The following is an 11793-nucleotide window of genomic DNA, read 5'->3' as shown; positions in this document are numbered from 1 at the left end:
AAAAGCTAGGTAGAATTAGCCTTGCCTTTGTAACATTAACTAATAAAAAAGCACTGATGGATTTCAAGATGAGACCCTAGAAAATCTTTGGTTAAGTAATCTTCATTGGTCCCTTGCAGCCTGCAAAAATCCTGCCAGTCCACTATTTTGCAAATGAGAAATTTGGAGTTCAGTGATGTCCATTGACTTATCCAGGGTCTTAGTGATTCCATTATGTCAGCAACAACAACATTCATTAAAGTCTGCTAATCACTATAAGTTTTCTGGCCCTCAAACCAACTCTGTGAGGTAGATGTTACCAAGCTTCTTGCTACTGATAATTAAGGAAACTATCAGAAAATGACCTTTCTATGATGGCCCAGAAATAAGGAGACTCTCAATAATTTTGGAAGTAGCTGAGTTTGATCAAATGGTACATTTTCTCTGTGTCTGTATAGAAGTCATTTTCCAGGTGTGTCTGGAGGGGATGTGATTTTTTTTAATCTTTGAAATAAATATGCTATTTCTATTTCTTTCCATTCTATTGAGAATGCATTAAAAAGCCCATCAGAATCAGGTGAAATGGCATTCATTCAAATTAGCTGAAAGATAAACTTGACCTTTTCTGGCCTAGTAGTTGAACTACTTTTGGTGTTCTCTGTGGGAGAACCTGGGTCACATTTCTGCCTGCTGCAGGCAAAACTCCTCTATTGCTTTCCCCAGTGCATGGGGGCCAAAAGGGATGAACTGGGAAGGTGACCGTCCCAGACCGTCTCAGGTTGCCAAACATCCTGCTAGGGAACACAGGAAATATTAATAACTTGACCGGCTGACCTGTCAGGGCCCACACAGGAGATTTGTTGCCAAGTAGATTTTGTGATAGGAAAAAAGGAAATAGTTCTAGTCTAGCTGGAAAGGTTGACTCTTAAACCCTTTGCCATTGGAAAGTCTTGTTTTATCTGAGAAAGCAATCATCTTTGTTCAGTTAAAGCAGCCCCTCCCAATAATGGAAGAGAGAGATATCACACTTTCTCAGAATTCAGAACATTCTATCAATTGTCATTCCTTTCCTACTTTGAGTCAAAAGAATATATTTATTGTTGCCACTAAAATGAGTTTGCTTGATTTCTAGTTGAGTGGACTGAATAATGTACTTGGAAATTGGAAGATCTGCATTTGGACTTTTCACTATCCATGTGACCCTGGGCCAAGTCAAAATTTACAAATGTTCTCCTTTGTAAAAAAAAAAAAAGAATTGGACATGATTACCTCCAAGGTCCCTTTACCCCAATGCTAACTTATCTCCTTTAACTTGCACCCAAGTCAAGTTAAAAGAAAAAAGAGAAAAGAAGAGAAGTTTAGATCAACATAAATGTAGCCATATGGTGCTGGATCACATTGTTCCAGAAGCATGGGCTGAACCAGGTAGGTCCAACTTGGGGAGAGAAAAGAGCAGCAGCCCCAATGGAGTCCAAGAAAGAAGAGAGCTCTGTCCTATTGGAGTTTGGATTAAAGATATTTCTGTGGTAAGTGGGACACGAGTGGTGCTTGAGGAGAGGTTTAGCACCTGGATTCAGGTATTCTCTAATGTGCATGTCACAGGGGTGGTACCCAAGGAGTTGCTAAGATAGCATTCTACATCTCTCATTAGTCTTCTGCTCCAAAGGGCATGACCAAAAACTAATGCCTAACAGCCCATAGTATAGCTCCATGTACAGAGTTCCCCTGTTACAAGACCTCCCAATTAATATCTCTATTGAGAAAATATCTCTTTGGAAATAGTAAAAATTCATTATGAGTTGAATTATAAAGGAATTGAAAGAATAGATGATGTTATAGAAAGAGTCTTGAAACTGAAGTCAGAAGGCTTGTCTTCAAATTCCAATTACTTATTCTCTATGTGACCCCCAGTAGAATATAAAATTTTTGAAAGCAGAAACTATTGCTTCATGTTTAATTTTAATATTCCCAGTGCCTAGCATAATGTCAGCCACTTAGTAGGCATTATAAATGCCTGTTGCTTTGAGTTTACCAAAAATAACTATCAGCAGATTTTTTTTTATCAACCTTAGTTTTCAAATGGAGAGAGAGGCAGAGATAAAGAGGGAGAGACACACATGCAAAGGCAGAAAGAGAGAAGAGATGGATGAGATTATATCAAAAGCCTTTCCATCTCTAAATCTGTGATCCATTGAATAAGTAAAGCTAATATATTTCCCAAAAAGCAAGCAATCAAAAATATATATTGCCGGTGTTGGAATATTTTAAAAAGTTTTTTTAACCAAGCAATTAACTTCTTAGTTATTTTTTCTATCTTTATGAACTTAGAAAACCTCCAAACATGATCATTTCTATATAAAAAAAAAGATAAAATCAGGGGTCATGTATAAAACCATGATTTTCCATTATGGACATATTAAATATATGACAAATTCAGCAAAATATTTCCAAACCTGTCCTCCTTGTCTGAGTTTCCTTTGTTTTCTTCCTTGAATTTATTCTCTTGCTTTAATTGTTATTTAAATAAATTTCTTTATCATTATTATTATTCCTACTTCTAGAAAAACACCCCCACCTTGTTTTTTGAAAGGTAAATCACTACAATAGTCATTTCTGATATTGTAAGTCTCATTCTGCACCTCTAGTCCAATATCACTGTGCCAAGAGAAGGAAATCATGGTTCTTTTTGTGTTCTGGAGTCATGATTGGTCTCTGTAGTATTATTAGGTCTTTCAAAGATGTTTTATTTTACAGTAACTATGGTTATTGTATATAAATCCAAGGCACACAAATAGTTTGAGCCACCTTGAGGCATTGAAGCAGTTTTGCTTGGACGTGGTGGGATATTTTAACCAAGTCATTAAATAAATAGAACTCAGGTAAGTCTTATTTTTTTTTAAGTTTTTTTGCTAGGCAGTGGGGTAAGTGGCTTGCCCAAGGTCACATAGCTAGGTAATTCTTAAGTGTCTGAGGCCAGATTTGAACTCAAGTACTCCTGACTCCAAGGCTGGTGCTCTATCCATTGTGCCACCTAGCTTACCCCTCAGGTCTTTTAGTCAAGAGATACTTCAAGAAAAATTGCTCAGAGAATAAGACATGAACAAAGAAGATTTGTGAGCCATTGGTGTAAATTATTTACCCATCTCTCTGTCTCTTTTCATTCAAGTCCTCCAGCCTTCTCTGAATCATTCTCCACATTTTAGATAAAAAGCCAGAATTGGAGTCAGGAAGACCTGAATTCAGATCCTGAATCAGACACTTGCTAGCTGTATGTGGCTACACAAATCATTAATTCTTTATTTTCCTCATTTTTTTATCTGTAAAATGAAGATAATAACAGCACCTAACTTCAAGGGTTCTTATAAGAATAAACGAAATAATAGATGTAAAGTTCTTGGCAAAACTTACAAACACTTTCTGAAAGATGATGATGATGATGATTGCTATTCCTATAATTTTCTTTAGTCTCAGTAATCTATTACATTCATAATATAAAACCATTTCTCAATTCATAGACAAATTATTTTTAAATAGCAGTTTATTTTTTCTAATTGCACATGTAGTTTTCAACATTCATTTTTGAGGTCTATTTCTTTCTTTTAAAATTTAATTTTTCCAATTGCATGCAAAGGAAGTTTTTCAACGTTCATTCATTTGCAAATTTATTAGTTTCATAATTGTCTACCACCCTCCCTTCCTTTGTCTCTCTCCATGATGGTGAACAAACTGGGGAAAATTCTACAATTGTCTTTAAAATATTTTTGTATTGTAATGTTGTGAAAGAGAAAATAGAAGTAAGGGGTGGTGGTATCCATGAATAAGAAGAAAAAATATAAAATGACTTTTAAAAGGGGAACATAGGATGGTTTGCTCTACATTCAGAATCTATTGCGTTTTTCCTCTGCATGTAAATGGCATTTACCATAACATGTCTCTCAAGATTGTCCTTGATGAATGAATTGCTGAGATAAGCTGCATCTATCACAGTTGACCATCTCACAATATTGTTGTTAATGTGTTCTTTGTTATCTTGGTTTTTCTCACTTCCCTCAGCATCAATTAATGTAAGCCTTTCCAGGCTTCTCTATAATCTGGCCACTCATGCTTTCTTACAGAACAATAGTACTTCACAACCTTCATATACTATAACTTCTTCAACCATTCCCCAATTGTTGAGCATACCCTCAATTTCTAATTCTTTACCACTGCTAAAAAGAGCTACTATAAATAATTTTGAACATGTGGGATTTTTTCTGGGGTTTTTTTTTTTTGTGATTTCTTTGGGATATACAACTAGTAATGGTATTACTGAATCAAAGGGCATCCACAGTTTTTTATTTTGTTTTTGTTTGCCTTTGGGGCATAGTTCCAAATTGTTCCCCCAAATGCTTGGATCAGTTCACAACTCCATCAACATTGCATTTGTGTCCCAATTTTCCTATGTCTTCTCAAACATTGATCATGTTCCTTTTATGTCATCTTAGCCAATCTGATAGTTATATTACCTCAGTGTTGTTTTAATTTGCATTTCTCTAATCAATAACAATTGAACATTTTTATGACTATAACTAGCTTTACATTCTCCATCTGAAAAGTGTCTCAACATTCATTTTTATAAGACTCTGAGTTTGAAATTTTTTCTCCCTCTCTTCCTTCTCTTCCCCCCCAAGACAGCAAGTGATCTGATTTAAGTTTTACATGTGTGATGATAAAAACAATTTTCTACAATATTAATGGGGAATGGATGCATCTTCATTTCCAGTTTATTTTAAACTTATCTAAAAACCTTGTATGAGTTTTTTGCATATACCAGTACTCTTCTATGATTTTGAGAACTTTAGAATAAAAACCTAATTGTGGTAGAGAAGGGGTCGAAGGCTCTGCTCAATAAAATGAGTATTAGTATAGTTCAAAATTTCAGGGACTCTTCTCAAGGTTCCAGGGCAGAAAAAAAGTGCTTGAGATCACTCACAGAGCAACTTTTTAGATCATAAGGCCTTAGAAGAATTGAAAATTTGCAGGTTCCTAAAAGTACCTCTGAAAAAACTACAAAAACCCAAAAGATTGGAAGAGTATATCCTCCAGCCTGGAAGCAGAGACCCAGCTTAATGAAGAGTTAAAATGAAGCCACAAGCTGGGGAAATGAGCAAAGAACAAAAAAGGGAAAAAAATGATCATAGACAGTTACTATAGTCATAGGGAAGATCAAAGTACACATTCAGAAGAAGAAACCAAAGCCACAACTTCTACTCCAAAGCCTCCATGAAAAATATGATTTGATCTCAGGTCATGGTAGAACAAAAATAATTTGAAAATCAAGTAAGGGAGAGAGAGAAAAAATTGGGAAGGGAAATGAAAGTGATGAAGAAAAATCATGAATATCAAGTCAGCTCACCATCTTCAAAACCAGACTGGTGCTAATGGAAAAAAGAGATCCAGAAGGTCAATGAGGAGAAGAATGACTTGAAAAGCAAAATTGACCAAATGGAAAAGGAGACATTAAAAACTCACTGAAGAAAATAATTCCTTAAAATATAAAACTGAGCCACAGGAAGTTGATGATTTTGTGGGAAACCAAGAAAAAAACAACAAAACTGAATGAATGAAAAAACAGAAGAAAATTAAAAACTAGAAGAAAAAAATAAATATATCATTAGAAAAATAACTGAACTGGAAAATAGAGCTGAGAATGATAATTTAAAAATTATTGGGCTACCTGAAAGCCATGATCAGGAAATAAGCCTAGACATCATCTTCTCCCCTCCTCCCCAGTGACATGCAAAAGCAAGTTTCAATGCTCACTTTTAAAATGTTGGGTCCTGAATTCTCTTCATTTCTCCCACCCCAATCTCCTTCATTCAGCTGAGTTCTCTGATATGTTAGAATTTTGTAGTCATGAATACAATAAACATTCTCTAGAGAAACCTCAAGAAAAATACAGTTAAAAAAGTGCTTCAGTGTGTATTCATATATATTCAAATCTGTTTTGGGGTTGAATACTAAAATTTATCACAAGTCCTTTAGAGTTGTCTTGTCATAGTTTTGTCAAAAAAAAAGATAAATCATTCAGAATTGATCATTTTAGAACATTGTTTCTTCTTTGTACACAGTGCATTTCCCATTTCATCCATTTATGTGTTTTTATTGAGAGCCTCCTGTTCATCATTTCTTATAACAGAATATCATTATATATTAATCATATTCACAATTTATTCAGCCATTCCCCAACCAATGGGCATGCCCTCAAATTCCAACTCCCTACCACCATAAGTGTGCTGCTACAAATATCCTTATACAAATATGTACTTTTCCTTCTTATTTTTCATCCTTTCTGGAATATTGACCTGCTAGTAGCACTGCTAGATCATGGGATAGATATGATTTTAGAGCCCTTTAGGCCTAACTCCAAATGCTCTATAGAATTGTTGAATCATTTCACAACTCCTCAATAGATTATTAATGTCTCATTTTCCCTACATCCCCTACAACATTTGTAATTTTCTTTCTGTTGTATTAGTCAATCCATTAGGTTTAAGGTAGTACCTCAAAATTGTTCCAACCTACATTTCTTTTAATCATTACTTATGATATTTTAAAAGATGATTTAATTATATAGCATTGAAATTGTATTTCCCTTCATCCTATTCCCCCACCCTCATTTATTCAATTCTCTCTTTCCTTTACTGTCTCTCCTCAAAAGTGTTTTGCATCTGACCACTCCCTCCCACAATCTTCCCATCCTTTTATCTCCTCCCCTCTTTCTCCCATCCCTTTCTTCTCCTACTTTCTTTATGGCAATATAGACTTCCATACCCAATTGATTATGTATGTTATTCCCTCTCTGAGTCAATTTCAATGAAAGTAAAGCTCCCTTCAAATACCCCTCTTTCACTCTATCACAAAACTGTTTTCTTTTCTTCGTTATATGAAATAACTTACCTAATTCTAACTTCTCCTTTCACTTTCTCCCACTACATTCCTCTTTCATCCATTAATTCCATACTTTTAACATATTACCTCTTCAAATTCATCTTCCCATGAAGGAATATAAGCAGTTTAACATAATTAAGTCCTTTATTATTTCCTTTTTCTATTTATCTTTTTAATGATAGACTTGAGTATCATATTTGAAGATCAAATTTTCTGTTCAGGTCTGGTCATTTCATCAGGAAAGTTTAAATGTCCCCATTTCATAAAAATTCTATCTTTTCTCCTTGAATTGTTCAGTTTTAATGGGTGATTGATTCTTTTTTTTTGTTTAGTTTTTTTTGCAAGGCAAATGGGGTTAAGTGGCTTGCCCAAGGCCATACAGCTAGGTAATTATTAAGTGTCTGAGACTGGATTTGAACCCAGGTACTCCTGACTGCAGGGCTGGTACTTTATCCACTGCCCCACCTAGCCACCCCTGGGTGATTGATTCTTGGTTGTAAACCAAGTTCTCTTGCCTTCTGGAATATCATATTCCAAACCCTATAAACCCTTAAAGAAGAAGTTGAAAAAATCTTGTGCTATCATAACCATGACTCCATGATATTTCATATTTGAATTGCTTTTTTCTGGTTGCTTATGATATTTCCTCCTTGACCTGAGAGTTCTGAAATTTGACTATAATATTTCTGGCAGTTTTCATTTTGGGGTGTCTTTTAGGAGGTGATTGATAAAGTCTTTCAATTTCTACTTTGTCCTCTGTTTCTACAAGATCAGAGTGGTTTTCCTTGATAATTTCTTGAAAGAAGATGTTTAGGCTCATTTCAAGATCTTGGTTTTTCAAGTGGTCCAATAATTTTTAAATTGTCACTCTTGCATCCATTTTCCATGTCAGTTGTTTTTTCCAATGAGATATTTCACATTTTCTTCTAGGGCTTCATTCTCTTGGTTCTGTTTTATTGACTCTTGATTGCTCACAAAGTCATCAACTTCCTTTTGCTCCATTCTAAACTTTAAGGAATTGTTTTCTTCAATGAGCTTTTGTATCGCCTTTTCCATTTGATCAATTCTATTTTTTAAGTCATTCTTCACCTCATTGGCTTTTTGGACCTCTTTTTCCATTTGGCCCAGTTTGGTTTTTAAGGTGTTATTTTCTTTAGAGATTTTTTTTGTATCTCCTTCATTAGGCTGCTGGCTCAGTTTTACTTGGGGAGGGGCAATATTTAGTTTAACAACATGACTATTATGGAAATGTTTTGCATGACAATAATTTTAAGCTATATCAGATAACTTTCTTTGTCAATGAGGAAAAGAGGGGTGTGAAGAAGGGAAAGAATGTGGAGCTCAAGAATATTAAAAAATGATTTTCAGAACTTGTTTTTACATGTAACTGAGGAAAAGATGAAACAAAAATCAAAAGAAAAAAATTTCTTATGAACAACATATTGTAGGATTCTAGTTTTTACTCTACTTTTCCAACCCTTTACATTTTATGGAAAAATTCTACTTTCTTTCTGTTTTTGATTTGCTTTTTAGCAAGGTAGTGATGTTAAGGGTGTTGTCCAAGGTCACACAGCTAGAAACTGATTAAAGTCTAAGGCCAGATTTGAACTCAAGTCCTCCTGACTCCAGGGCTGGTACTCTAGCCTCTGGGCTACCTACCTGCCCCATCCCATTCACTTTCACAGTTATGCTTTCTAACTCTATTTTCCTCCATTCAATCTTCCTCATTTGTACTTTTTTCTCTCCTTTCCCCTTATCCCTCCTCCCCATTGTTCTGCATCTGACCACTATCTCCCTCAATCTGCCCTCACTTCTATCAATCCCCTTCCCTTATCATCTCCTTTTCTGTTTTTACTTTTTTTCTTTACTCAACTATTATATTCACCTCCCACATTTTCAGCCATTCTTTCCCCTTTCTTTCCCCTTTCTCTTCCTACTTCCCTATAGGGTAGGATAAATTTCCAAAACCAATTGGATATTTATGTAATTCACTCTATGAACCAAATCTATTGAGAACTAGATTTACTCAGTGTTTGCACTCTCAGTTTTTTCCATTCTATTAGGTCTTTTGTGCCCCTTCACATGGTGCTATTGTCCCCTAATTCCTCTACCTTCTTCTCCCAGTATACCTCTTTTCCATTGTCTTAAATGTTTCATACTTGTCTTGTAGCTGTACCCTTTGCCAAAGTGTATTTCTTTCAACTATCCTGATAAAGGTACAATTCTCAAAATCGACAAGCAGCATGACATCATGATCAATTTATACCTACATTCTCTGTCCAAAAATACTCTGTATAAATGTACCAATAGACATACAACCCCCATGAATTTAAGTAAATCACCACATAATGATCAATTTATAGCCACATCCTCTGTCCCAGTACACTTTTTTCAAATTGTCAAAAGAGAAATATAAACCTCATAAAGTACAATTGCATCATGATCAATTTATGCCCCTACTCTCTGTCTTTGTATTCTCCTTTCAACTGTTCTAAGGGAAAAGCATTCTCAAGAGTTCTCAATAGTAGTTATAATATTGTCTTTCTGTGTAGGGATGTAAGACAATTTAGGTTGATTTACTGACTTTTCTTTCTTTTTCTTTACCTTCTTATGCATCTCTTGAATCTAGTATTTGGAGATAAAAATTTCTGTTCCATTCTGGTCTTTTTATCAGGTGAATATTAAAGTTCTATATTTTGTAGAAATACAAACTATTTCCCTATACGAATATGTTGAATTTTGTAGCATAGTTGATTCTTGGTTGTAACCTAAACTCTTTTGACCTCCAGATTATCATATTCCAGGTCTCCCAATACTTTAATGTTAAGGCTTATAAGTTCTGGATAATTTTGACTGTGTTTCCCTAATATTTAAATTGCTTCTTTTTTGACTGCTTGCAGTAATTTCTATGTTAGTTGAGAATTGAGAAATTTATAATATTCCTTGGAGTTTTTAATTTTGGAATTCATTTCTTGGGGGGTTATTAATGAATTCTTTCAAGGATTATTTTATCTTCTTATTCTAGTATATTTTGGAAGTTTTCCAAGACAATCTTCTGCAGAATTTTGACCAGGCTCATTTTCTGGTCATGACTTTCAGGTAGACCAATAATTAATAAATTATTTTTCCTGGATCTATTTTCTAGGTCGGTCATTTTTCCTAAGAAGCACGTTGTATTTTCTTTATTTTTTTTCAGCCTTTGGGTTTTGTTTGATGGAATCTTGGTGTCTAATAGAGTCATTAGTTTCCAGTTGTCTAATTCTAATTGGGGGGGGTATTTTCTTTGTGTTTTCCTTTCCTAGTTGATCAATTTTATTGTTAAAGGAGTTGTTTTATTTTCCATTTTGTCAATTTTATTTTTAAAGATATTGTTTTAATAAGTTAATTTTTCATCAATGTTGCTGCTATTTTTCCAATATTTGCACAGTTCTACTCATTTCACTCTGTATCAATTAAAGTTTTTCTAAAATCTGATTTCTTATAGCACAATAATATTCTATTACATTTATATACTTGTACAGGAATCCCTTCAGTTTCTAATTTTTTTGCAACCACAAATATAGCTACTATAAATATATATGTACATGTGAGTCCTTTCCCCTTTTTGTGCTCTCTTTGGGATAGAGACCTAGTAGTGTTATTGCTGGATCAAAGGATATGCATAGTTTGATAACCCCTTGACATAGTTCCAAATTTTTCTCCAGAACATTGAATACCTTTTTTATTGTGTATTGGACAGCAATACATTGTTGTTTGCTCCTCAGTTAATGTAATTGTTAGAAATACAAAATATTACCCTGAATGAAGGTTCTGAATTTTGCAGGGTAATTGATTCTTGGTTATAATCTTAACTCCTTTGCCCTCCTTTGTTTTCCTGTATGTGTGTGTGTGTGTGTGTGTGTGTGTGTGTGTGTGTGTGTGTATATATATATGTATGTATATATGTATGTATTCCTTTATATATATGTATATATATACATATATACATTTAATAATATAAATTGTGAATGGCTTTTGAATCATTTGCTACATGTTAGGTAGCAGTATACATAAAATATAATTGGTTTTTATTTGAAAGTGGTACCTAGGGTTCTAATCTTTTATTGTTAAATATGTGATCACTTCTGTTAGCTGCATAGTACCTCATATAGTGGTTCACCTAGAAAATATTTTCAGATATACCGCTTATTATTTTTTACTCAAGTGCTGTTTCACTTACCTAGTTACATTTTAACATTCACTATATCAACAGTATAAAAGCTTTCTGTTTTTCATTTGATCCAACTTTTATCTTACTGGACAATGTAGATGACTAAAATTTTCTAAATGTTCCTTCATCATGGATTTTCTGTCCTTAATTTCTTTGCTTTCTCCCTCTTCCCCTCTACTTTCTAAAATAGTAAGCAAGTAGAAATGGGCTATAAATGTTCAAATATGTAAAACATATTTCCAAATTAGACATGTTGCAAAAGAACAAACAGTCTTAAAGAAAAAAAAAATATGACAAACGTAAAGTAGAAGTACTGTGCTTCAATCTGCTTTTAGATTATGTCAGTCCCCCCCCAGTAATGTATAGCATTTTCCACCACAAGTCCTATTATATAGCATAGTACAATATGGTGCACATTTTAAAGATGATGTTGAATTGTTTGGTTTTTTTATTTACTTCAATTCCTTGTATCTCTTTAACTTTTTGCCTTATTTTAATTTTTAGAAGTATTGGGAATTTCCAATAGGTTTTCTTCCATCTTGAATCAATTTCTTTTGTTCTATTTAAGGACAATTTCTGATCCCATCCTGATTTCTTTCTTTCTTAGGATCAGTTACATAACACTGAATGAATGAATGAAGGAAGGAAAAAAATATTTATTTAGTTCTTATTAT

The sequence above is a fragment of the Macrotis lagotis genome, chromosome 3 (genome assembly GCF_037893015.1).
Source record: "Macrotis lagotis isolate mMagLag1 chromosome 3, bilby.v1.9.chrom.fasta, whole genome shotgun sequence".
Lineage (NCBI taxonomy): Eukaryota > Metazoa > Chordata > Mammalia > Peramelemorphia > Peramelidae > Macrotis > Macrotis lagotis.
The sequence above is the reverse complement of the archived record's forward strand: the minus strand, read 5'-3'. Positions refer to the sequence as shown.